General features: G+C 39.3%; 2 non-coding genes across 2 annotated transcripts; both read left to right on the top strand.

The window, feature by feature from the left end:
• The first annotated feature begins 507 nt into the window (after positions 1–507).
• On the top strand, positions 508–580 carry TRNAR-ACG (transfer RNA arginine (anticodon ACG)). Its single transcript has one exon. It is a non-coding gene; the product is annotated as a tRNA-Arg (tRNA).
• Positions 581–1,123: 543 nt separating this feature from the next.
• On the top strand, positions 1,124–1,195 carry TRNAH-GUG (transfer RNA histidin (anticodon GUG)). Its single transcript has one exon. It is a non-coding gene; the product is annotated as a tRNA-His (tRNA).
• Positions 1,196–25,383: the final 24,188 nt, after the last annotated feature.

Below are 25,383 nucleotides of genomic sequence, written 5' to 3'. Positions count from 1 at the left end.
TAGTTAACCCTTGAGTAATAAAGAATCCGAAAATATAGCACATTTTGACATGTCCCTGTTACGGATATAAAATACATTTTTAGCAAATGTTCCTTAATTGAAAAAAACTCTTAAAGTAAAATGTTCTACAATATAAAAGTTATGTGTTTTTATGTATGTACATATATCTATATATAGATAGATAGATAAATATACAAATACACACACACACAAACAAATATTTATATATCTATATCTATATCTATATTTATATATATATATATATATATATTTATATATACTCAAAAAGGCCATCCTTTCTACTGATGGTAAATTGCACCAGACATTTTCAACATTAGATGCACAAGGTTAGAGAAAGTCCCAAGTAAATTAAGGCCAGATTTGTTATATCCAAACATGTGAAAGTGAATGCCAATAAACACTTCTCCACCAACGAGAGCGTTTGAGCTAGTCAATCTCAAGCCACAATCATCATCAGACTCGTCAGCTGGCATATAACGCCCACGTGGGCCAGTGGCGCAATGGATAACGCGTCTGACTACGGATCAGAAGATTGTAGGTTCGACTCCTACCTGGCTCGTGGCTTTTGAGCAGCTAATTGGTTCCTTACATTTTCAAAGCAAACTGAAGGTTCCTGCAGTGACCTTGTTTATGGGCCTTGGATTATCTCTACAAGAATTGTATTCATTTTTTTTATTTTAACAGTTAGAGAGCTTTTGTTCTTACAGTATGGAATATTTTGATAACATACGCTGAAGAGAGTTGCCCTGATTCCCTGTTACTACATTTCCCTACGTGCTTAAAAAACGTTGCTTTAGAATGCAGCCATGGATAGACAACACAAGTAGAAGAGATCAAGTTCTTCAATCTAGAAGTGTTAAAGGGGAAAGATAACTGCCAAGAAAATGGTGTCTGGAAAGCAAAGGCTGTTAATTGAAGAAAGAGTCTAAGAAAGAAAAAAAAAAGAAAAAAAAGAAAAAAAACAAACAAAAAACAAACAAAACAACAGACACAGCACAAAACCAAAATGTAACCGACTTACGACTATTTCGACGGTGGTCAGTGACTTCAGCGTAATACTCTTAGGCAATCCTGCAGTCTCTGTTGTCAGCACAGCCGTCGTGCCGTGATCGTATAGTGGTTAGTACTCTGCGTTGTGGCCGCAGCAACCCCGGTTCGAATCCGGGTCACGGCAAGTTTTGTGAGGTTGCTGATTAAGACAATGCCATGTGTCTTGGGGTGCACATGGACCCATAGAGTCTGCTTGTGTTGTGAACAAATACGCAATTTCATACGTGAGTCTGTTTTCTAGCTTTGAGAAGGAAAAAAGGGTGACTTTTGGGAGCTGTCTGTTCTCTGGCTTTTTTTCAAATTTCTTTTTAAGAAATAAGTTCAAAGGTTATTCAGTGTAATCAGCAGGCGTAATGGGATACATACAACCCTTACAAACGATAGCTGGTTAACCACAAGTGTAAATCATGACTAGAAAATGTTTTCATTTATCTGCCGGAATTGGCCAATGAGAAGGTTTCTTGCATTCTGTTATCTTTAAGCTTGGATCAACCAGTAACCTTAACCGGTCAAAATACATCAATGGCAAGGAACTGACAATGCTTACCTTGAGATATTCTGTCAGTCTCTCTGCTACCACCAGTCCTCTAATTTGAAGCCCCCTTTTCTCTCCTTCCTCAACAGAAGAATACTGTTTTAAGACAAGTATTTTAGTTAACCCTTGAGTAATAAAGAATCCGAAAATATAGCACATTTTGACATGTCCCTGTTACGGATATAAAATACATTTTTAGCAAATGTTCCTTAAAGGGACATTATGCTCAAAATTTAAATGCACATAGATAAATTACATCTTTGATTAGAAACATATTCTCAATATACGCGTATTAGCTAAAATGCTTCTAGCAAAAGTTATTGCTGTTCTAGTGTTAATATTTTTCTCTGCACGTGCATGTGAATAATAGATATTCTCAGTGCACCAGCATTTTCAATACTGCAGCTGCTCAGATCCCCAGTAGGGCTTCTATCATGTCAGAAATTAACAAAAATGAGTCTTTACCAGATGGTACAAGCAACTTAGGCTCTCTGAGGAAGCACTGTATTGATAATGCTGGGGCACAGTGCATATTAAATATTGAAACAGCTACAGCATTTAATTAGAAGCATTTTAGCTAATACATGTATATTACAAAAATGCTTCTATTCAAAATTAAAATGCTTCCATGTAGATTACAATTTTGGCTGGAATATCCCTTCAATTGAAAAAAACTCTTAAAATAAAATGTATATATATATATATATATATATATATATATATATATATATATATATATACAGGGAGTGCAGAATTATTAGGCAAGTTGTATTTTTGAGGATTAATTTTATTATTGAACAACAACCATGTTCTCAATGAACCCAAAAAACTCATTAATATCAAAGCTGAATAGTTTTGGAAGTAGTTTTTAGTTTGTTTTTAGTTATAGCTATTTTAGGGGGATATCTGTGTGTGCAGGTGCCTATTACTGTGCATAATTATTAGGCAACTTAACAAAAAACAAATATATACCCATTTCAATTATTTATTTTTACCAGTGAAACCAATATAACATCTCAACATTCACAAATATACATTTCTGACATTCAAAAACAAAACAAAAACAAATCAGTGACCAATATAGCCACCTTTCTTTGCAAGGACAATCAAAAGCCTGCCATCCATGGATTCTGTCAGTGTTTTGATCTGTTCACCATCAACATTGCGTGCAGCAGCAACCACAGCCTCCCAGACACTGTTCAGAGAGGTGTACTGTTTTCCCTCCTTGTAAATCTCACATTTGATGATGGACCACAGGTTCTCAATGGGGTTCAGATCAGGTGAACAAGGAGGCCATGTCATTAGATTTTCTTCTTTTATACCCTTTCTTGCCAGCCACGCTGTGGAGTACTTGGACGCATGTGATGGAGCATTGTCCTGCATGAAAATCATGTTTTTCTTGAAGGATGCAGACTTCTTCCTGTACCACTGCTTGAAGAAGGTGTCTTCCAGAAACTGGCAGTAGGACTGGGAGTTGAGCTTGACTCCATCCTCAACCCGAAAAGGCCCCACAAGCTCATCTTTGATGATACCACCCCAAACCAGTACTCCACCTCCACCTTGCTGGCGTCTAAGTCGGACTGGAGCTCTCTGCCCTTTACCAATCCAGCCACGGGCCCATCCATCTGGCCCATCAAGACTCACTCTCATTTCATCAGTCCATAAAACCTTAGAAAAATCAGTCTTGAGATATTTCTTGGCCCAGTCTTGACGTTTCAGCTTGTGTGTCTTGTTCAGTGGTGGTCGTCTTTCAGCCTTTCTTACCTTGGCCATGTCTCTGAGTATTGCACACCTTGTGCTTTTGGGCACTCCAGTGATGTTGCAGCTCTGAAATATGGCCAAACTGGTGGCAAGTGGCATCTTGGCAGCTGCACGCTTGACTTTTCTCAGTTCATGGGCAGTTATTTTGCGCCTTGGTTTTACCACACGCTTCTTGCGACCCTGTTGACTATTTTGAATGAAACGCTTGATTGTTCGATGATCACGCTTCAGAAGCTTTGCAATTTTAAGAGTGCTGCATCCCTCTGCAAGATATCTCACTATTTTTGACTTTTCTGAGCCTGTCAAGTCCTTCTTTTGACCCATTTTGCCAAAGGAAAGGAAGTTGCCTAATAATTATGCACACCTGATATAGGGTGTTGATGTCATTAGACCACACCCCTTCTCATTACAGAGATGCAAATCACCTAATATGCTTAATTGGTAGTAGGCTTTCGAGCCTATACAGCTTGGAGTAAGACAACATGCATAAAGAGGATGATGTGGTCAAAATACTCATTTGCCTAATAATTCTGCACTCCCTGTATATATATATATATATTAGAAAAGAGAAAATAATCAGCGCTAGAAGTGTATGAGTGTGCTGTTTGTCTAAATATATATTCCCATCCACTACCTAGAATATATATATATATATATGTGTTTATATTAGACACTTGCAGTTTATGCAGCAAACAGTCTCATAGTTCAGATGTGGTAAGTCTATGGAGATTTAATGTTCATTAAAATCCACAGGGCTAGTTCCAGTGTGCTGTAAGTTGTTAGGCAGCTCGTCTTTAGAAAGAAGAATGATCCCCCGCAGGGCGAGGTTCCTCTTGAAAAAATCTGAAAGGTATAGGACAAGACAGGCGCCAGGGGCACACTTTGTGTAATACGTTCAAATAAATGACAAGTAATAGACAGTGGGAAAATCCACGCTCACCTGGTTAAACCTCAAGATATGAGGTATTTTCTGGCATTAGTGTTAGTATGCTCTCACTCCTCGCGGTCCTTCTGTAATTTCACTGTTCCTTGGGAGTTCCTGGGTCTCTGGAGTGTCCCCAGTGTGTCCTCAATTATAGGGACAATATGGAATATGGGGGTGGGAGAGAGTGTGTACTATTTTATCTGTATCAAAATATACAATACTAACACCAAACAGGTAAAACCAGGTATTTTAATCACACAAATATATATACATATAAAACATTAACAATAACAGGCATAAAAGACCATTTCAGTCCGTAAATAACAAGAGGAAATTCCTTCCAGCAATAGGCTATAGAGCCGTAGTCAGACCGAGCAATTTGTTCCAGCAATCTGAACTGCAGGCCGGGCTGGCTAATGTGCTCTAATATATAAGTATCCAGTTATGGAGCAATAAAGGACAGTAGTAGATCCGCTATATTCTCTTAAGATATACAGCAGTCCAATCCTTATGCAGCTCCGTGTGAGTTAGTGTGTACTGCGTGCTGTACCGTTGCGTATGGCGGGGGGCGGAGCCTAACGCGTTTCGTAACCAATGGGTTACTTCATCAGAGGTGTGGGCCGCCCCCCAACCTTGGTCTATATATGCGTCTGGCTGAGGTAGTTTAACCTCCTTGAAGCCCCTCTATCGCCATTTTGTTTGTGGGCAAATTAATTTTCTTAGTGGGCGAATAAATATTCCTTATCATCTTGCACATTTGAATCTATGTACACTATTTGAAAGTTTAACATAAATAACCTAACAATAGCACCAATGTTTTGTTAAAACATAGCAGGTTATCTAAGCCTTAGAAGTCACAAGTTTTATCACATGCTTGTATCGAATAAATAACAGGATCAGTCTTGAACTGTGTGAAGCAGTTATTCAACTAATACAATTGATTACATTGGCTATTGTATTGCACTCACTAATAGCGATTTACTGACATGTAGGTTAGTGCAAAGTTAGTACAGTCTTAGATCTGACTAATACTATGTGATTATAAGATATAGAATAACCCTAAAACAACCTTTAAAAATCTTGTCCTTAAATAGATTTAAAAATATATTAAAACAATTTTTAAAATAATATTATTGTTAAAAAGGGGGAACACAGTTTATTTTCTCATGAGACCTCATTTTTGTGTATGTGTGATTAAAAGTGCATATAGCAGAATAATTTTTAAAGAGTTGGTACAGAGTGTTTTGGATTTTATAGAAAGGCTGCCAGGTCAATATCTCTATTTAACCCTTTAGGTTCTAGGGTTTCAAGTTTGTGAATCCAAAACGTCTCTCTTTTGCGTAGCTCTAAGAGTCTACTACCTCCTCTTTTACCTGGAATTATGTGATCTATTGCTTTAATGAAAAAATCATTTTTATTTTTTCCATGAACCTGAGAGAAGTGGTTTATTAGCGGGTTCTTAAGAATTCCAGCCTCAATATTCTTCATGTGTTCTAGGCAGCGAATTTTAAGACCCCGCGTCGTGCGCCCAATGTACCTTTTAGGGTTACTGCAGTTACATTCTAACATGTAAACCACATGATCTGATTTGCAGTTAAGTAATCCTTTGATTGGGTAATTGTCTCCCTTTATTCCGCTGTCAATGTACTTATTGTACTTTTTATCCCTGTGTCTATGGGCACAACAAATACAATTTTTTCTAGAGCATTTGTAAAAGCCTTGTAAGTCCAGCATCTGACCTTTACCTTTTTTTTGATACAGATAAAATAGTACACACTCTCTCCCACCCCCATATTCCATATTGTCCCTATAATTGAGGACACACTGGGGACACTCCAGAGACCCAGGAACTCCCAAGGAACAGTGGAATTACAGAAGGACCGCGAGGAGTGAGAGCATACTAACACTAATGCCAGAAAATACCTCATATCTTGAGGTTTAACCAGGTGAGCGTGGATTTTCCCACTGTCTATTACTTGTCATTTATTTGAACGTATTACACGAAGTGTGCCCCTGGCGCCTGTCTTGTCCTATACCTTTCAGATTTTTTCAAGAGGAACCTCTCCCTGCGGGGGATCATTCTTCTTTCTAAAGACGAGCTGCCTAACAACTTACAGCACACTGGAACTAGCCCTGTGGATTTTAATGAACATTAAATCTCCATAGACTTACCACATCTGAACTATGAGACTGTTTGCTGCATAAACTGCAAGTGTCTAATATAAACACATATATATATATATATTCTAGGTAGTGGATGGGAATATATATATTTAGACAAACAGCACACTCATACACTTCTAGCGCTGATTATTTTCTCTTTTCTAATATTTTTTGGGTATCACTGTGGGACATTAGTGACCTATACAGTGTACCATGTCATCAGCAGCAGAAGAAACATCTATGTGTAATTTTGGGGTTTATTTTGATCCTGATAGTAAAAAAAGGACTCTATCTGTAGATTTACAAGGAGAGACTAATACTAGCAGTGTACAGAAGCCAGTAAATCCTAGAGAACTTTTTAAACAAGTGGAGAAATTAAGCAGGATCCAGATAAAAAACTGGTGTGACATAATAGGACTGGAAACCTATTTAAAAGCAGGTGTTATACCCAAAGGTCTTATGTTGAGCAAAACAGCTATATTTAATAGCACGGATATTGAACTTATTACAGAATGGGAAACAGTTTTAGAAGAAAGTTCAGTTAAATTGATGAGAATTATTATCAGATTTAGAGAAGCAAATCTAGATAAGGTTACTGTGGAGTTACAGAAATTGAGAACTTTATTACTACCATTCAAAGGAGATACACACTATGACAAATTAGATAGTGACATAAGGGAAAGAATGAGCAAACTCGAGAGAGATCTAAAACTAAAGAAAAAGAAAAAATTAGAACGAGACATCCAAAGTAAAGCTAGTGAACAAACAGGAAACATTGAAGTTGAAACCGATGTACCATTTACACCCATTACACCTGGAGGCAACGACACACCAAATACACCACTTCTAACAACCAATAACACTTGTCATTCTTTATATAATGATACAATTCGGAATAACCATACAAAAGAGAATAAAAGATCGGGTTTAAGAACTCCAAAACCATCGAATATTAGATTCGAATTTCCACCTAGGAAACAGACCCCTAGACAAAACAGATATGAACACCCTAACAGAGATAATTCACATCTAAATACACATTATAAACAAGATATGTACAGAAATGAGGGATATAGTGGACAGATACCACATTATTCCTCTAGAGGTAACAACCACTACAGAAGAGGGAGAAGAAACTACAACTATACCTCCTATAACTCTAATAGAGGCAACCACAACTCACATATGATGAGGAATTATTACCATGAGAGTAATGACTCATGGAATAAGACAAATTCACCCAGGGATCAATACACATATGATAATTTCAGAAATAGAAATAATCATAACAATCAGGATTTTCACGACAGACACGTGACAGACAGACCAAGAAACACAGAGACACAGAGAGAAGGAAGGGAGACACAATATACACCCCTAGAGTGGAGACAACCACAAACAAATATAGAAGGGAGAAGGGGAAAAAGACAAATGGAAGAAGAAGAGGATGTAGAGGTGGAAGAACATCTAAGCTTAAAAAGACGCAGGGAAATGAGATAAAGGAAGAAACTATAAAAATCTTCAATCTCTCTAAACATATACTGAGTCTAGAGGAAACTAACCTACTAAAAAGAGGTCTATCCTTTGCACCAACACAGAAACCGAACCCATTTGATCTATTTATTGATATAAATAAATTTATCCGCAAACTCACACTGGTAAGACACTTTGAGAAAGAAAAGAAATCACAGAAACTAAACAGCCTGACACAGACAGATATGGAAACATTAGAAGCCCTAATGGACTTAGATAATGAAAGTGGGAATAACTACCCCTCTCAGTTAGAATTCAACAATGATTTAAGTACAAATAGAGACTCTGAAACAATAGAGGAATTAAGAATAACCAATAGTGGCTTACGACCAAAGTCTATATTCTTTCCAGTTCAATCACAGGGAAAGTACATAAGCCAGTTCAAAGATAGGGTCATTGAAGAATGTATGGATCTGTGTAACAACTATAAGATCCATAATCACAATCTAAGTATGAAAGAAAAAAATGTTTTAAAAACACTAACGGATAATAATCAAGTCATAATTCGTGAGGCTGATAAGGGAGGAGGGATTGTGATCTTGGATAGGATAGACTATCTGGAGGAAGCAATACGCCAGCTGTCAGATACAAATACATATATAGTACTGAGAGGTGATCCCACCTCTGCATTTACAAGATCATATATGGAACACATAAACTGTGGTTATCAAAATAGAGTACTCTCGGAAAGAGAGAGGAAATATTTAGCCAACGAGGAACCAAAGATGGCAATTTTCTACTATCTGCCAAAAATCCACAAGAGTCTAGAGAAGCCTCCCGGCAGACCAATCATCTCGGGAATAGACTCTCTCACATCGAGACTCTCTGAATATGTGGATTTATACCTCAGACCCATGGTTATAGACTTAAAGTCATACCTGAGAGATACCCCTCACCTTCTACAAATCATAGAGGGTATAGAGTGGAAACCCACATATAAATGGGCCACCTTGGATGTAACGGCGCTGTACACATCGATCCCACATGAATGTGGGATTGAGGCGATCAAAAGATCACTTAACACCGCTAATCATATCGCCCAAATCCAGAGAAACTTTATATTGGAATCTATCAGATATATCCTACAAAATAACTATTTTAAATTTGAAGGAAAATTTTATCTACAACGTACAGGAACTGCAATGGGCACTAAATTCGCTCCCAATTTTGCGAACCTGTACATGGGAATATTTGAGGAGGACATGGTCTATGAGGATGCAGGGTTCAAAAACAAGAATGTAATATTCTGGCATCGGTTCATAGACGACATTCTAGTCATTTGGGATGGTGAAGTGGAGGAATGGAATACATATGTACAAGAGTTAAACACGAATTGTATGAACCTCACCTTCACCCAAAGACTAGAAGAGTCCTCTATTGACTTTCTGGATGTCACCCTATATATCTCCAATGGTAATATATGCAGTAAGCTATAAAGAAAATCCACTGATACAAATGGCTATTTAGACGCTAGAAGCAGCCACCACCCGAAATGGATAGAAAATATCCCTTTCGGGCAATTCCAGAGATTAAAACGTAACTGTACAGATACCAACAACTTTGAAATAGAGGCTAAACTACTGAAAGACAAGTTTATAGAGAAACACTATCCTATAAAGACCATTCAGGGAGCATATGAGAAAGCAACGAAATTGGATAGACAAACACTGATAAAAGGGAAAAATGCACGTAAAGAAAATTCAGCAACAAATAACATTGAGCCTAAAAGAGATACCAGAATAAATTTTGTAACAACATTTAATGAGGGTCATTGGAGAATTAAAAATATACTACAGAAAAACTGGTCAATACTGAAAAATGACCCCATACTGAAAGACACTATAGGCAACAAACCGAATGTTACATATAAGAAAAACAAAAATTTGAAAAATTTTCTAGCACCAAGTGATACACAAAAAGTGAAAAAAGGTAAAGGTCAGATGCTGGACTTACAAGGCTTTTACAAATGCTCTAGAAAAAATTGTGTTTGTTGTGCCCATAGACACAGGGATAAAAAGTACAATAAGTACATTGACAGCGGAATAAAGGGAGACAATTACCCAATCAAAGGATTACTTAACTGCAAATCAGATCATGTGGTTTACATGTTAGAATGTAACTGCAGTAACCCTAAAAGGTACATTGGGCGCACGACGCGGGGTCTTAAAATTCGCTGCCTAGAACACATGAAGAATATTGAGGCTGGAATTCTTAAGAACCCGCTAATAAACCACTTCTCTCAGGTTCATGGAAAAAATAAAAATGATTTTTTCATTAAAGCAATAGATCACATAATTCCAGGTAAAAGAGGAGGTAGTAGACTCTTAGAGCTACGCAAAAGAGAGACGTTTTGGATTCACAAACTTGAAACCCTAGAACCTAAAGGGTTAAATAGAGATATTGACCTGGCAGCCTTTCTATAAAATCCAAAACACTCTGTACCAACTCTTTAAAAATTATTCTGCTATATGCACTTTTAATCACACATACACAAAAATGAGGTCTCATGAGAAAATAAACTGTGTTCCCCCTTTTTAACAATAATATTATTTTAAAAATTGTTTTAATATATTTTTAAATCTATTTAAGGACAAGATTTTTAAAGGTTGTTTTAGGGTTATTCTATATCTTATAATCACATAGTATTAGTCAGATCTAAGACTGTACTAACTTTGCACTAACCTACATGTCAGTAAATCGCTATTAGTGAGTGCAATACAATAGCCAATGTAATCAATTGTATTAGTTGAATAACTGCTTCACACAGTTCAAGACTGATCCTGTTATTTATTCGATACAAGCATGTGATAAAACTTGTGACTTCTAAGGCTTAGATAACCTGCTGTTTTAACAAAACATTGGTGCTATTGTTAGGTTATTTATGTTAAACTTTCAAATAGTGTACATAGATCCAAATGTGCAAGATGATAAGGAATATTTATTCGGCCACTAAGAAAATTAATTTGCCCACAAACAAAATGGCGATAGAGGGGCTTCAAGGAGGTTAAACTACCTCAGCCAGACGCATATATAGACCAAGGTTGGGGGGCGGCCCACACCTCTGATGAAGTAACCCATTGGTTACGAAACACGTTAGGCTCCGCCCCCCGCCATACGCAACGGTACAGCACGCAGTACACACTAACTCACACGGAGCTGCATAAGGATTGGACTGCTGTATATCTTAAGAGAATATAGCGGATCTACTACTGTCCTTTATTGCTCCATAACTGGATACTTATATATTAGAGCACATTAGCCAGCCCGGCCTGCAGTCCAGATTGCTGGAACAAATTGCTCGGTCTGACTACGGCTCTATAGCCTATTGCTGGAAGGAATTTCCTCTTGTTATTTACGGACTGAAATGGTCTTTTATGCCTGTTATTGTTAATGTTTTATATGTATATATATTTGTGTGATTAAAATACCTGGTTTTACCTGTTTGGTGTTAGTATTGTATATTTTGATACAGATAAAATAGTACACACTCTCTCCCACCCCCATATTCCATATTGTCCCTATAATTGAGGACACACTGGGGACACTCCAGAGACCCAGGAACTCCCAAGGAACAGTGGAATTACAGAAGGACCGCGAGGAGTGAGAGCATACTAACACTAATGCCAGAAAATACCTCATATCTTGAGGTTTAACCAGGTGAGCGTGGATTTTCCCACTGTCTATTACTTGTCATTTATTTGAACGTATTACACGAAGTGTGCCCCTGGCGCCTGTCTTGTCCTATACCTTTCATATATATATATATATATATAAATATATATATACACACACACACATATTAAAAATGTATATGCTCAACTAGGCAATCCTTTCTTCTGACGGTAAATTTCACCAGACATTTTCACCATAAGATGCACAAGGTTAGAGAAAGTCACAAATAAATTAAAGGGACACTCAGGTTTTATTAAATTTTCATGATTCAGATACAGCATGTAATTTTAAACAACTTTCCAATTTACTTCCATTAAAAAAAAAATGTGCACAGTCTTATGTTTACACTTTTTTTGAGTCACCAGTTCCTACTGAGCATGTGCAAGAACTCAGACTATACGTATATGCATTTGTGATTGGCTGATTGCTATCACAAGGGGAGTGGAAATATACATAACCTTTGAAAAGTGTTAGAAAAGAATCTACTACTCATTTGAAATTCAGACTAAATGCTATTGTATTGTCTTGTTATCTTGCATTTGTTGATTATGCAAATCTGCTGTGTTTACTGGTCCTTTAAGGCCAGATTTGTTATATCCAAACATGTGAAAGTGAATGCTAATAAACACTTCTCCACCAGCGAGAGCGTTTGATCTCGTCAATCTCAAGCTAAAATCATTGTCACACTCGTCAGCTGGCATGTAGCACCCACGTGGGCCAATAGCGCAATGGATAACGCATCTGACTACGATAACTAAGCAAATTAGATAATAGAAGTTTAAGGGCTCTATGGTATATGGTCATTTATTTGACTGCAAAGGGCAAATATACATTATTTATTTATATATATATATATATATATATATATATATATATATATATATATACACATACATACAAAGCAAGTGTTTAAAAGTTATTTCTCTTTCGGCTTTCCGGCAGAGAGACAACCTGGGTGATGCTGACAAGTTTAATGTTAAACATATGAGTGCTGCTGTAAAGTACACAAAAGGTAGAGTTAGTGAACCCTTACTACTTGCTCGACTTACAGATAAATATACAAAAGGATAGGAACCTTCACAGCGCTAAATTCAAACAATATATGAAAAAAATTATAGAAATATACACAAGATAACATTTATAACATACTGTATGTAGCAAATAGCCCATTCAGGGAAAAGATACACCTAGTTATATGGATACAAAAATGCAACCAAGTCTGTTTGTAGTAAATCAATCACGAGTTAATTTCCAGTTATCCAAGACAAGACAGCCAAACTACTTACAAGAGTTACCCTCAATCATATGAGGTAAGGGTTCAGCCGTATGGAGAAGAAGCTGAATTATTGACAGGTATTTGTCTCTGGATATAAGCTGTATCACATCTCCTATGAGCTTCTTGCTCACTGTTGAAAATAGGCAGAACGTGCATAGCATAATACAGTTTTATTAGCCTTAGGCCACAACGAGTTAAAATACACTCACAAATATAACCTGAATATTTATGCGGTATCAGCATGGCACAGAATGTTAAAAGCAGTATATAAAGAGATCCGGTTAGTTTTCGCCGGAATCCGGTATTGGTAAAAGTTCTTCAAATGTTAAAATAGTTAGATAAAAACAGTCTTATGCTGCAGCCGGGTACAACACCTATGGTAAACCTGAGGCGTTTCGAAGTATGTCAACTTCTTCATCAGAGGTAGGTGTTGGGTATGTTACCGGCATCTATTTAAAACTCCCGTTTGTTGGATAGCTGGAAGGCGTGTGATGATTGGTGCATTAAACCGCACCTTTTTTTCATTGAAAACCAAATCGATTTCACAATATCTTTAAGCTTAATTCAGGCAAATAGGAAACGTATATAAAATTGAATTAAAATACTAGACTAATTATACTTAAAAAACACTTACTGTATACAAATAATAAAGAAATAGGTATTGCCTTAAACTGAAAGCTTACTAGTAAGTACTACTGCAGTTTTACATAGCGCTTCTATTAAAAGAAACACAATTTCATAAAGTGCATTTTCGATGGTGATCTACACCATACTTTGTCTATGGATAGAAAGTTTTCTTTATCATCCACTACCTAAATCTCCATACTATTTCTTGAAAATGTCTCTAAGAACAAAACTTTTTGCCTATTCATAGAAACGCAACTATATTGATGTCTTTATTGAGACTGGCAGGAGATAGAGTATATAATTAGTAGTTAAGATTCCCTTTGTCTCTGTTTTTTCATTCTGTCTCCACCGTTTTTATCAGTGGGGACACATTCTAAAATTGTGCCCTTAAGACATACTGGATTTTAATTATGAAATTTATTGTAGTGATCTGATAGATTATATCCCAAGTACCCTTGTACCCAGTTTAAATATTTTTAATATGTTGTAACAATAGGGTTTTATATATTCGTTTGGAACGACCTATATACTGTAAACCACAGCTACATTCTAAAAGGTACACAATAAAAAGGAAATTTATGCTTATCTGATAAATTTATTTCTTTTACGATATGACAAGTCCACGGATTTCATCCTTACTTATGGGATAACGCCTCCTGTTTAGCAGGAAGTGGCAAAGAGCACCACAGCAGCTGTATATATAGTTCCTCCCTTCCCTCCCACTCCAGTCATTCGACCGAAGTTAGGAAGAGAAAGGAAAATCCAAAGGTGCAGAGGTGACTGAAGTTTAACAAAAATAAATACATACCTGTCTTAGAAATGACAGGGTGGCCGTGGACTCGTCATATCGTAAAAGAAATACATTTATCAGGTAAGCATAAATTTCCTTTTCTTTAACAAGATATGACAAGTCCACGGATTTCATCCTTACTTATGGGATACAATACCAAAGCTATAGGACACGGATGAAAGGTAGGGACAAGACAGGAACCTAAATGGAAGGCACCACTGCTTGAAGAACCTTTCTCCCAAAAACAGCCTCAGAAGAAGCAAAAGTATCAAATTTGGAAAATTTGGAAAAAGTGTGAAGAGACGACCAAGTTGCAGCCTTGCAAATCTGTTCAACAGAAGCATCGTTTTTAAATGCCCATGAGGAAGCCACAGCACTAGTAGAATGAGCCATAATTCTTTCAGGAGGCTGCTGTCCAGCAGTCTCATATGCCAGACGGATGATACTCTTCAGCCAAAAAGAAAGAGAGGTAGCCGTAGCTTACTGGCCCCTACGCTTTCCAGAAAAAAATAACAAATAATGAAGATGATTGACGAAATTCCTTAGTCGCCTGCAAGTAAAACTTCCGGACACGGACCACGTCCAAGTTATGCAACAGATGCTCCTTCTTAGAAAAAGGATTAGGACATAATGAAGGAACAACAATTTCCTGATTAATATTCTTATTTGAAACAACCTTAGGAAGGAAATCAGGTTTGGTACGTAAAACCACCTTATCAGAATGGAAGATAAGATAAGGCGAGTAACATTGTAACGCTGAAAGCTCAGAAACTCTACGAGCAGAAGAAATAGCAACCAAAAATAAAACCTTCCAAGATAACAACTTAATATCTATGGAATGCATGGGTTCAAACGCAACCCGTTGAAGAACATTAAGAACTAAATTCAAACTCCAGGGTGGAGCAATTGGTCTAAACACAGGCTTGATTCTGGTTAGAGCCTGACAAAAAGACTGAACGTCTGGAACATCTGCCAAACGTTTTGTGTAGTAAAATTAACAAAGCAGAGATTTGTCCCTTTAAGGAACTTGCTGATAACCCTTTCTCCAATCCTTCTTGGAGAAAAGATAGAATCCTAACTCTACTCCATGAGTAGCCCTTGGATTCGCACCAATAAAGATATTTACGCCATATCTTATGGTAGAACTTTCTAGTAACAGGCTTACGTGCCTGAATCAAAGTATCAATGACCGAAACAGAGAACCCCCGCTTAGATAAAATCAAGCGTTCAATCTCCAAGCAGTCAGTTGCAGAGAAACTAGATTCGGATGTTGGAAGGGTCCCTGAATGAGAAGGTCCTGCCTCAATGGAAGCTTCCACGGTGGCAGAGTGGACATGTCCACTAGATCGGCATACCAAAGCCACGCAGGCACGATTAGAATTACTGAAGCCCTCTCCTGTTTGATCTGAGCAATCACCCGGGGACGGAGAGCAAACGGTGGAAACACATAAGCTAGGTTGAACGACCAAGGCACTGCCAAGGCATCTATCAGTTCGGCCTGAGGATCCCTTGACCTGGATCCGTATCTTGAAAGCTTGGCATTCTGACGAGACACCATCAGATCCAATTCCGGTCTGCCCCATCTGAGAATCAGGGTGGCAAAGACCTCCGGATGGAGTTCCTACTCCCCTGGATGAAACGTCTGTCTGCTTAAAAAGTCCACTTCCCAGTTGTCCACTCCTGGGATGTAGATTGCTGACAGATAACAAGAGTGAGCCTCTGCCCACCGAATTATCTTGGATACTTCTGTCATCGCTAAGGAACTCCTTGTTCCTCCCTGATGATTGATGTAAGCCACAGTCGTGATGTTGTTCGACTGAAAACGGATTAATTTGGCCGAAGCCAACTGAGGCCAAGCCTGAAGCGCATTGAATATTGCTCTCAATTCCAGAATATTGATTGGAAGCAGAGACTCCGACCGAGTCCACACACCCTGTGCCTTTAGGGAATTCCAGACTGCACCCCAACCTAGTAGACTGGCGTCCATTGTCACTAGCACCCATGAGGGTCTGCGGAAGCATGTCCCTTGGGATAGATGATCCGACGACAACCACCAAAGAAGAGCGTCTCTTGTCTCCTGATCCAGATCTATCTGAGGAGACAAATTTGCATAATCTCCATTCCACTGCCTGAGCATGCTCAGTTGAAGCGGTCTGAGATGAAAACGAGCAAATGGAATGATGTCCATTGCCGCCACCATCAATCCTATTACCTCCATGCACTGAGCCACTGATGGCGATTGGACTGAAGGGTTCGGCATGTATTCAGAATCTTTAACTTTCTGACCTCTGTCAAGAACATTTATATGGATATGGAATCTATCAGAGTTCCCAAGAAGGGAACCCTTGTCTGTGGAATTAGTGAACTCTTTCCTAGATTCACCTTCCTCCCGTGAATCCTCAGAAAGGACAGAACTATGTCTGTATGAGACTTTGTCAGATGGTAAGACGATGTCTGGATCAGAATATAGTCTAGATAAGGCGCCACTGCAATACCCCGCAGCCTGAGAACCGCCAGAAGGGACCCTAGAACCTTCGTGAAGATCCTGGGTGCTGTGGCCAACCCGAAGGGAAGAGCCACGTACTGAAAATGTTTGTCTAGGAAGGCAAACCTTAGGAACTGATGATGATCCTTGTGGATAGGAATATGAAGGTATGCATCCTTCAAGTCCACGGTAGTCATATATTGACCCTCCTGGATCAATGGTAGAATTGTTCGAATAGTCTCCATCTTGAAGGATGGGACTCTGAGAAACTTGTTTAGACTCTTGAGATCTAAAATGGGTCTGAACGTTCCCTCTTTTTGGGAACCACGAAAAAGATTTGAGTAAAACCCCTGCCCCAGTATTGGAACGGGACGAATTACTCCCATAGTAGAGAGGTCCTTTACACAATGTAAGAACGCCTCTCTTTTTTTCTGGTCTACAGACAATCGTGAAAGAAGAAACCTCCCCCTTGGGAGAGAATTTTTTAATTCCAGTTGATACCCTTGGGACACAATTTCCAGGGTCCTGAACATCTCTTACCCAAGCCTGAGCAAAGAGAGAAAGTCTGCCCCCTACTAGATCCGGTCCCGGATCGGGGACCACCCCTTCATGCTGTCTTGGTAGCAGCAGCGGGCTTCTTGGTGTCGCGATCACTCAGCTGATCGCTCTCTCTCTTCCTTGGTTTCTTCGGCGCTGTTGCGCTACGTTCTGTTGCCTAGCAACTTGGCTGAAGCCGTCCCTCTCGTCTGACGTCAGAATGGCTTCTTATTCTGGCGTCTTCTCTCCTCCGGTGCCTGTTTGTTTTCACTCGTTGGCTAAGTGAGTACTCTTTATATCTTTGATATTCAGAACCTGTGCTTGTTTAATTCTTAACCCTGAACCCCTATCTGACTGATTTCTCGTTGCTGGACATTGCTTGATTGATTACTCTATTGGTTAACCCCTACCTGCCTGATTACACGTTGCTCGACATTGCTTGCTTGATTACTCTATTGGTTAACCCTTACCTGCCTGATTACACGTTGCTGGACATTGCTTGCTTGATTACTCTTTTGATTAACCCTATCTACACGAAGTTTCTTCTCCTGACCCTGCTGTGCCATCTTGCAGCCTATTTCTGTGAGTATATTATACTGTAGCTGTCGCAGGGTCAGGTCCTGGTATATACTCACTGTGCTAGGGTGTTACTACCCTCATTCTAGCATTTGGGTCTAACTCTGGACTTTACCTATCCTGACATTACAAACAGGCCATATAATGGACCCTGGTGAGTTATCCAGAGCTGTGGCTCTACAGGGACAGCTGCTTGGAACCCACTCCACACACCTGCAATCCCTGGATTCTAAATTGGATCAAATTACTGCTCTTTTGCATAATCTCTCTCCGCCTTCGCAAGTCTCAGCAACTCCTGTTGTTTCTGCGGCCAGTTCTAATCCTACATATAACCCGCCACATCCTGCAGAACAGTTAGTTCCCAGAATTCCGCTACCTGATAAATATGATGGCAACCCTGAAGACTGTTGAGGATTCCTTAATCAGTGCCGCCTACACTTCAGAAATAATCCTCTGATGTTTGTTTCCTCTTCCTCCAAGATCACCTTTTTGATTTCTCTTATGAAAGGTAAAGCCTTTGGGTTTCTCCACTGTTGGAAAGGGATGATCCTTTGCTCCACGATATTGACACTTTTGTATCCATATTTTCTTCCGTGTTTGATAAACCTGGAAGGTCGGCGGCTGCCGAAGCAGGACTTTTAGATTTAAGGCAGGGTTCTCTTTCTGTAGCACAATACGCTATAGAATTCCGGACTTTAGCTGCTGAAACTATGTGGAATCATGGAGCCCTGCGTGCAGCGTTTCGTAAAGGTCTTTGTGATCGTTTAAAAGACAAACTGGTTTATAGGGATCTTCCTGATTCTCTAGAAGAACTCATCAATTTATGTATCAAGTTAGATGCTCATTACTCTGAGCGTCTCCATGAACATGACCGTAACAGAAGATCCTTTATCAAATCTACTTTCCGGCCTATGTCTCGTTCACCAAACCTTCCTGCTCCGAATTCTTCTATCTCTGAATCAAGTGAACCCATGGAGGTTGGTGCAATTAAGTTAGAAGTCTCAGAAGGCGTAATCTTGGACTATGTCTTTACTGTGGTATTAAGGGACATATGTTAAAAGATTGTCCAACCCGTCCAGTAAAAGCCAGGGCTTAACTCCAGAAAGAGGGACTGAGTTAAGCCAAAGATCTTTTCCTACCCTCAATCCCAAGCTGTTTGTTCCAGTCACCTTCTGTTTTGGCAACACCAAGTTCCAGGCTCAAGCACTCATCGATTCTGGAGCTGCTGGAATGTTTATGGATTCGGATTTTGTCAATTCCTTTCAGATTCCTTTGCTTTCCAAGAGCCAAGTAATTAAGGTCACTACTGTCAGTGGTCAACCCTTAGGTTCAGGAATCATTCAATATTCTTATGTCTGTAGGAGTACTTCATTTGGAAACCATCTGTTTTGACATCTCTTCTCCTCAGTTTCCTTTAATTTTGGGACTTCCTTGGCTACAACTTCATGATCCGGTTTTCTCCTGGTCCAAAGGGGAACTTGCTACTTGGGGATCTTCTTTTTTCAAACAGTGTCTTCAGAATACTCCCAAACCTTCTAGTACAGTTGTGGCAGTTTTGGACATTCCTGATTCTTTGCCTGTACAATATCATTCTTTTTGTGATGTCTTTTCTAAGAAAGATGCTGAAATATTACCTCCACATCGGACCTTTGATTGTCCCATTGACCTACTACCTGGAGCACCTCTTCCTTAGGGTAAAACATACCCACTTTCTTGTCAAGAAAACATTTCACTCGAAGAATACATCAAGGATAATTTGGCCCGAGGTTTTATTTGTCCTTCTTCCTCTCCGGTAGGAGCAGGTTTTTTCTTTGTCCTTGCATTGACTATCGTGCTCTTAATCAGATTACAATCAAGAATTGTTATCCCCTTCCTCTCATTCCTGAATTGTTTGATCGTCTCCAGGGTGCTTCCAGCTTTACCAAATTGGATCTTCGTGGGGCATACAATTTGGTCAGGATTCATAAAGGGGATGAGTGGAAAACAGCCTTCAACACTAGGTTTGGACACTATGAATATTTAGTTATGCCTTTTGGGTTATGCAATGGCCCTGCAGTTTTTCAACATTTTGTTAATGAAATATTCAGAGACTATCTTAATCAATTCGTCATTATCTATCTTGATGATATTTTGATTTATTCTCGGACTTTACAGGATCACGTTCATCACATTAAACTAGTACTCCAGAGATTACGTGAAAATTCTCTATTTGCCAAGCTTGAAAAGTGCTCTTTTCATCAAGAATCTATTCATTTTTTGGGCTACATCATTTCACCGTCTGGATTTGAGATGGATTCTGACAAACTGTCGGCTATTATAGATTGGCCTAGACCAACTTCCTTAAAATCTCTTCAGAGGTTTCTGGGGTTTGCCAATTACTACCGTAAATTCATAAAGGACTTTGCTAACATCTCGGCACCTCTTACTGCTCTTACTAAGAAGGGTCAGGATTGCAAGAATTGGTCTGATAAAGCCTTACAGGCCTTAGAATCTTTGAAGTCTGCATTTACTTCGGCTCCTATTCTTTGCCATCCAGTTCCGAGTCTCCAATTCATCCTTGAAGTGGATGCTTCTCTGATCGCTGCTGGGGCTGTGCTATCTCAACGAAATCCTGTCACTAGCAAAATTCTTCCTGTGGGGTTCTTCTCCAAGAAGTTTAATTCTTCAGAACTAAATTATGACGTCGGTAACAAAGAATTGTTAGCTATTAAGATGGCTTTGGAAGAATGGAGACATCTGCTTGAAGGCACGATTCAACCATTTCTTATTCTTACGGATCATAAAAATCTTCTGTATCTTCATACTGCTAAACGCCTCAACTCACGTCAAGCCCGATGGGCTCTGTTCTTTTCCAGATTTAATTTTGTCCTCTCTTATATTCCTGGTTCTAAGAACTCTAAAGCGGATGCTTTATCCAGACAATTTCAGGCCTCTGATTCTACATTATTGGATTCTGAACCCATTCTCCGCCCTGCTAAAGTTCTAGCTCAGTTGTCTACTTTTCCTTTTCAAGCATTACCGTCTGCTCAAGCCTCTATTCCTTCCTCCTATAACATACCTCCTGGAATCTTGTTTGTACCTACAGAATTCCGCCTCAAACTTCTTCGTTGGGCTCATGATAATATTTTGTCTGGACATCCAGGAGTACGTAATACATTATGGAAACTCTAACAACATATCTGGTGACCTTCTATGATCAAAGATGTCAAGGATTATGTTGCAGCTTGTAATTCCTGTACCTCTAATAAACAGTCTTCTTGTTTATCTTTTGGACTCTTACAACCTCTACCTGTTCCATATTATCCCTGGTCTCATGTTTCCATGGACTTTATTACAGACCTTCCTAATTCTGCCGGAAACAAGACCATATGGGTTGTGGTAGACAGATTTTTCCAAAGCAGCTCATTTTGTTCCTTTACCTGGATTACCATCTGCCCGGAAACTCGCTGAACTGTTTATACTCCATATCACCAGATTACATGGTTTTCCTTTGGACATTGTTTCTGATCGAGGAGTTCAATTTGTCTCAAGATTCTGGAAATCTCTATGCAAACAATTTGGAGTTACCATATCTCTATCTACTGCCCATCATCCTCAATCCAACGGTCAAACTGAGCGAGTAAATCAATCTCTTGAATCCTATCTCAGGCACTATGTTAATCATCAGCACTCCAATAGGTCTAAACTTCTTCCTTTAGCGGAACTTGCTTACAATTCCCGTTTCAATTCTTCTTTACAGACTTCTCCTTTCAAGGCAGCTTATGGATTTGAACCTAGAACTTTTCCTATGTCTTCTGGGGGTTCTGGTGTTCCTGGGTCAGATCGAACTGTGAAGAATCTCTGTAAACACTGGAAGAAGATTCGGGAAATTCTTCTCCTCTCTTCTCTAAAGTATAAGCAATTTGCTGATCGCAAACGCCGTAAGGTACCTTCATTCCGCACTGGAGACAAAGTTTGGATATCTACCAGATTCATTAGTCTTAAGAAACCTTGTGCTAAATTGGGTCCTAAATACATTGGACAGTTTAGGATTGTTTCCAAGGTCTGTTCTACTGCTTACAGGGTTGCTTTACCGGACAACCTGAAGATTCATCCTGTATTTCATGTGTCTCTTCTTAAACCGGCAGTCTCTAACCGGTTTTCCACCAAAAAGAAAGTTCTCTCTCCGTTTCTTGTGGATGGTACTTCGGAATTCGAGATCAGTCAAATTCTTGATTCCAGATTACGAGGTAACCGTTTATACTATTTGGTTCATTGGAAGGGCTATCCCATTACTGAACGTTCCTGGGAACCTGCTTCTCATATCCGCGCCTCTGCCCTGATCAAACAGTTCCACGTTCAGAATCCTTCGAAGCCAGTTCGTGTTCCTCGGAGGGGTCCTTGAGGAGGGGGCACTGTCGCGATCGATCAGCTGATCGCTCTCTCTCTTCCTTGGTTTCTTCGGCGCTGTTGCGCTACGTTCTGTTGCCTAGCAACTTGGCTGAAGCCGTCCCTCTCGTCTGACATCAGAATGGATTCTTATTCCGGCGTCTTCTCTCCTCCGGTGCCTGTTTGTTTTCACTCGTTGGCTAAGTGAGTACTCTTTATATCTTTGATATTCAGAACCTGTGCTTGTTTAATTCTTAACCCTGAACCCCTATCTGACTGATTTCTAGTTGCTGGACATTGCTTGCTTGATTACTCTATTGGTTAACCCCTACCTGCCTGATTACACGTTGCTGGAAATTGCTTGCTACTATTCAATTGGGTAACCCCTACCTGCCTGATTACACGTTGCTGGACATTGCTTGCTTGATTACTCTATTGGTTAACCCTTACCTGCCTGATTACATGTTGCTGGACATTGCTTGCTCGATTACTCTTTTGATTAACCCTATCTACACGAAGTTTCTTCTCCTGACCCTGCTGTGCCATCTTCCAGCCTATTTCTGTGAGTATATTATACTGTAGCTGTCGCAGGGTCAGGTCCTGGTATATACTCACTGTGCTAGGGTGTTACTACCCTCATTCTAGCATTTGGGTCTAACTCTGGACTTTACCTATCCTGACACTTGGGTTGTTTACCTTTGTTCCAAGTCTGGTTGGGTCTCCAGACGGACTTGGCTTGAGCAAAATTCCCTTCCTGTTTAGCGGAAGAAGAAGTGGGGACTCTTTTGAAATTCCGAAAGGAACGGAAATTATTTTGTTTACCCCTCAGTTTAGCTGCTTTATCCTGAGGTAGGAGATGACCGTTACCTCCCGTAATGTCAGAAATTATTTCTTTCAAGTCAGGCCCGAACAGGGTTTTCCTTTGAAAGGAATAGCCAAAAGCTTTGACTTAGATGACACATCAGCAGACCAAGACTTTAACCATAACGCTCTACACGCTAAGAAGGCAAATCCAGCATTCTTAGCCGCCAATTTGGCAATCTGAAACATCATTATCTTAGGAAAACACTTAATCCCTGTTAAGTACCATACTGTCATACACTTAAACAGCAGAATGTACCAAATAAAAAGGGACCCCACAAAAGATCTGGTACTATGAAAGTGAAAAAAATAACGACACTTTAAATGCCAGATGTTCATAATAAGTGAAGTTAAAAACTTTAAGTAGTATATACACCCCCTATATGTTTATTCATTATGTTTCAAATCAAAAAACAACGGAATAGGGTAGTGGACTGTGAACTACTGATGATTTACCACAACTGAGGACACAGTGAAGCGGTGTGTAACCTGTACGGTACTATAGCAATATGCAACACCCCCAATAATGCCCCTAAAGGTGTTCCTAGTACAGCATAATAAAGGGCCCGTAAAACCTTAGTGAACATAGCCAAGCTCCGCCCATCGTGGGTGTATTGGGCTGAAACTAAGAGTAGAAAAAAAAAATGACAAGCAGTAAATCACTATACCCCGTAGAATGAAACTCTCATAGCTTCTTTTTTTTGTTTTTCTCTTTCTTGGACTTTCCTCCTCCATCCCCCTCTCTCCTTGCCTTCCCTTTTTTTTTTTTATCTTCCGCCCCTATACAACTAGTCAATGGTTAAAGTATTGACATGGAATGTGGGGGGGATTCACTCCCCAGTTAAAAGGAAAGCAGTGTTAAACCACTTAAGCAAAAAAGATTTTGATATAGCCTGTTTACAGGAAACGCACCTATCAGATAAAGAGCACAGTAAAATAAGAGCAAAGTGGTTGGGTGAGGCATTTTTTTCATCTTATTCTAAGTCATCTAGAGGGGTAATTGTGTTGCTTCATACAAGACTAGATTATAAAATCCTTAGGGTAGAGAAAGACAACGAAGGAAGATATTTGATTATTAGACTCACTATCCAAAATGAGGAATATTTGCTGGTTAACATCTATGGCCCAAATAACCCTGAGGAAAAGTTCTGGAATTCGTTAGTGAGAATGATAGCCAAATTTTCGAAGGATAAGATAATATTACTAGGAGACTTCAATGTGACTCCCAACTCCTATATGGACAGAAGGAAAATGGGTTCTGATAATACTAGAGGTAAATATAAAACTTCTCAGCTCAAGTTTTAAAAAAAGATTTTTAATCTACTCTATGAATCACTAAACTTGGTAGATGTATGGAGACTCTTAAACCCTAGTAATATGGAGTACACGTGCTGTTGAAAAACACACAATACCCTCTCGAGATTGGATTTGTTTCTTGTTTCTGAATTTTTGATCTCCAGAGTTGAGAAGTGTATTATACATGATTTGGTTTTGTCGGATCATGCCCCGGTGATTCTATCATTTAAAACAAAGAAGAATTTTACCTTCAATTCGTTTTTTCCCCCTACATATTTAAGAGATTCGGTTAAATTTAAAAACTTCCTCATCACTTCATGGGGAGAATTTAAAGTATTTAACAGCCATTGCAGAGAGGATATCCAATTATTTTGGGAGACTGCTAAGGTGCATCTAAAAGCAGAAATTAACACCTATGTAGCAAGATTGATGAAACGACCGGAAGGTCGAGAAACGCGTTGCTGTTTCTACGTATTATTAGTATTTTAAACAGTTTTAATAATAACCTTTTTAAATAAAATTTATTTTATGATACCCCCGCCCTTTGCCGACCATCATTCTGAATTTATGTTTGGTGCGGTATCCTGCCATTTACACCTAGGACTCTGAGCCACTAATCTTCCCACAGACGTTGTGGGTCTCTGACGATTGTATATTTCCGCCGTTGCGGATTGGACCTTTGGAGTGCTAGAGCCATCTTCCCATTGGACCGTCTGGTGGACGACTAAGGTTCCGTCCTGTCTAGTTTGGCATACGCATATGCCATCTCACTTGTGAGTACCTTGCTATCTGTGTGTGCTGTTCGTTCTTTCCTGCACCTAGCGACACCACGATACTGTCCCATAAGGCGCCTCTCTTTCTCTTCTGCTCCTACAGATATCTGCCATCATCCTCTCCCCGGGAGTGC

Source organism: Bombina bombina, unplaced genomic scaffold (assembly GCF_027579735.1).
Source record: "Bombina bombina isolate aBomBom1 unplaced genomic scaffold, aBomBom1.pri scaffold_511, whole genome shotgun sequence".
Classification (NCBI taxonomy): Eukaryota; Metazoa; Chordata; class Amphibia; order Anura; family Bombinatoridae; genus Bombina; species Bombina bombina.
Note: the sequence above shows the minus strand (reverse complement) of the source record. Positions and strands in the feature narration are given on the sequence as shown.